We start from the raw sequence: 3,533 nt of genomic DNA, 5'->3' as shown, positions 1-3,533 counted from the left end.
TCAGAAGGAGATACAGGAAGAGTGTGGTAATACCATGAGGTACAAAAGAAACAAAATAAATAACAGAAAAGAAACAAGACTGAACGAGATCAACAAGAGAAGGAGCAACAGGATAGAAACATCTAGAAAAAAAAAGCCCTAGAGAACAGAATGGTAAAAAACCAGACTAAAAAACTTAGAAATCAGAAGGGAGAGGAAATGTAGACAAATGAAGAATGAGTAAATAAGAAAAAAGATTTTAAAACTGAAAATACAAAGTATAAAGAAAAGAATAAAAAACATGAAAGAAACAGAGCTGGGATCAGGAGAAAGGAACAACAAAGACAACATAAAAGAATGAAGATAAGGAGGATAAAAGAGCAAGAAATACAAAGGTTTGACATTTTATTTGAAAAATATTATGTTACAATTCTGGGATGAATTGGCAGAGCAGAAGTGGTGGCCTTAGCAATAGAGTCTTAAGCTTGGAGGCTTAATTTTGATGACCTAAAAGCAAATCCTATAGTTTCAATTTCACTTTGTTCTATACATGAAGCTGCAGTGAAAGTTGTATCCTGAATCATTATTATCTGGAGGGGGAAGAAATTAGCTTAAATAGTCAAGTGTTACAGTGCAAATCCATCTACTTCCTTGAAAAAACTTTACCCAGCTGCCAAATTTTGGGGGTTTGGGATTAGTCACCTGGTTTGCTTCCCCCTAAAGCCACAACTGGTGCTGGAGTTAGTTGGACAGGAAGTATGCTGGGACTGCCAAGCCTCCAAAACTGTTGTTGTGAGAGCAGGATATTATGCTAGGGCCCATAATTTGTAGACAACAAAGGCAGAAAAAAATGCATTTTATTTTTGGGTCAGAGATTTGACTATGTCAGCTTTGGCAAAGTGAATGTGCAGTATCTGAGATCTTTGTGTATTGCTCAGCACAGGAGGAAATGCATTTCTTTTTCGCTTTCTCTGGTGTTGCACAGCATGCAGAATGGCTTCTTGTACATTTCTATTTCTGGTCTGAGGCCCCTTATTCTGTATTGGTGAGAGTCTATGTTCTGTGTGGGTGACCAAGCTGAGGTATTCTGTTAGTCTCTAGTTTCTAGGTGGTAGCCCTGCACGCTCGGCTTTCCCAGTGAGAGATATGTTGGTTGCTCTAAGGGACTGGTTAATATTCATAATAACTTTCATAAACTCTGCAGCTGGTTGTAGGGGGTGGGGCTAGCTTGGGGGTAGGGCCAAAAGGATGGCTGACACCTCTTTTTGTGGGAAGAAAGCACTGACCATCCGCACTCAAAGAATAGGCTCAGCTCTTCCTGCTGTGTGATTTGGTGGCTACAAAATGTGACCTACATCACTGCCCTCACAGAAGATAGAACAATGGAGACCAGGAGAATAGAGCTGCTGATTGAAGAGTGGAATTGCAGACACACCCACAACACACACACGATTATCGGTATATAAAAACCGTTTACATAAATAAATACACACTACTCATCACACAAATTCACACAGTATATTTCCAGAGAGAAGATTCACACAGAAGATGAATTCACGCAGTAAGATTCATTTATGCACAGACCATCAGAGAAGCGAGGCCAACAGTACATGCACATGCACCAGAAGAGAAAGAAAGATTAAATAAAAGACTCCTGCAAAGCTGCAGTACTGAAGTATTTCTGCTATCTGTAAGCTGAAGTTAAAAATAATTCATTATTATAAAAAGCATTGTTCTCTGAAAACCATTTCCCCTAAAGATTTCAAAAGAGAAGTTGCTGGTATTTAAACAGTATTAAGTATTCCTCTTATAAAAGAAAATGTGAAAAATAAAATTGTTAAGAGACTGCTACAAGAAATTGTGGATGGAACATTTAACCTATAAATAAAATCTTGTTTGTAAAGTAAACAAAATCTGTCCCTTTAAAATGCTAACCTTCTGCTGCTATCTGGTGGTTTTTGTAGTGTATTGCATCTAATTTTTAACCTGTTAACTGTGATCATGTAATGCAAGAAATTGAGCTAGATAATAAACATTTTATATTACATGTCATAAGAACATAAGAACATGCCATACTGGGTCAGACCAAGGGTCCATCAAGCCCAGCATCCTGTTTCCAACAGTGGCCAATCCAGGCCACAAGAACCTGGCAATACCCAATGATCCACACAGATGCATTATGGCCCCTCCTTTCTTCTGGACGTTATGTCCCTTCCTGTTCAGGCCAGCATTCCTCTGGCTTTGGCCACCACCTTATGAAACTCTTTGGCTCTCTTGACATGATCAGGCATTAATACCCAAGGTCTCTCTCCCTGGTTGGTGCGCATTAAGCTCTCGTCCCCGTCCCCTTCCCCTTATGTAGGGCTGCTTAGATTTCAGCATGTGTCATGTGGAATATCCCGTTTCATGTCTGCAAGTGAGATTAAGATTTCAAGAAAAGGGCTAGCAGCTGCATTGGCCGGGAATCGAACCCAGGCCTCCCACGTGGCAGGCGAGAATTCTACCACTGAGCCACCAATGCTCCAGCTATGCCCTTGTCAGCTGGCTTTTTTTTCCAAACTAAAGAGCCGTAGTCCTGTATAGCCTCTCATTACAGAAGAGCCGGTCTACCTCCTTTCTGTTGTCCTTCTCTGTACCTTTTCTAGTTCCACTATATCTTTGTTTTTGAGATGGGATAACCAGGACTGCACAACAGTAGGATGTGAATCGTTTTAGGACGATTAAAATTATCGTCCGATTAATTTTAATATCGTCCTTAAACCGTTATGGAACAAATACAATAGAGATTCTAACGATTTATCGTTATAAATCGTTAGAATCGTGAGGCCGGCACACTAAAAACCCCCTAAAACCCACCCCCGACCCTTTAAATTAAATCCCCCACCTCCCGAACCCCCCCCCAAATGACTTAAATAACCTGCGGGTCCAGCGGCGGTCCGGAACGGCAGCGGTCCGGAACGGGCTCCTGCTCCAAAATGGCGGCGGCCATAGACGAACACGATTGGACGGCAGGAGGTCCTTCCGGACCCCCGCTGGACTTTTGGCAAGTCTCGTGGGGGTCAGGAGGCCCCCCACAAGCTGGCCAAAAGTTCCTGGAGGTCCAGCGGGGGTCAGGGAGCGATTTCCCGCCGCGAATCGTTTTCGTACGGAAAATGGCGCCGGCCATACGCGTATGGCCGGCGCCATTTTCCGTACGGAAAATGGCGCTGGCAGGAGATCAACTGCAGGAGGTTGTTCAGCGAGGCGCCGGAACCCTCGCTGAACGACCTCCTGCAGTCGATCTCCTGCCGGCGCCATTTTCCGTACGAAAATGATTCGCGGCGGGAAATCGCTCCCTGACCCCCGCTGGACCTCCAGGAACTTTTGGCCAGCTTGTGGGGGGCCTCCTGACCCCCACGAGACTTGCCAAAAGTCCAGCGGGGGTCCGGAAGGACCTCCTGCCGTCCAATCGTGTTCATCTATGGCCGCCACCATTTTTCGGCGCCATTTTGGAAAATGGCGCCGGCTGAAGACAACAAGATTCAGGAGCAGGAGCCCGTTCCGGACCGCTGCCG

The 3,533-nt window shown here is 44.3% G+C and overlaps 1 non-coding gene across 1 annotated transcript; it reads right to left on the bottom strand.

Annotated features, from left to right (window-relative positions):
* Positions 1-2,429: 2,429 nt before the first annotated feature.
* TRNAG-GCC lies at positions 2,430-2,500 on the bottom strand. Its single transcript has one exon. It is a non-coding gene; the product is annotated as a tRNA-Gly (tRNA).
* Positions 2,501-3,533: the final 1,033 nt, after the last annotated feature.

The sequence above is a fragment of the Rhinatrema bivittatum genome, unplaced genomic scaffold (assembly GCF_901001135.1).
Source record: "Rhinatrema bivittatum unplaced genomic scaffold, aRhiBiv1.1, whole genome shotgun sequence".
Taxonomy (NCBI): Eukaryota; Metazoa; Chordata; class Amphibia; order Gymnophiona; family Rhinatrematidae; genus Rhinatrema; species Rhinatrema bivittatum.
Note: the sequence above shows the minus strand (reverse complement) of the source record. Positions and strands in the feature narration are given on the sequence as shown.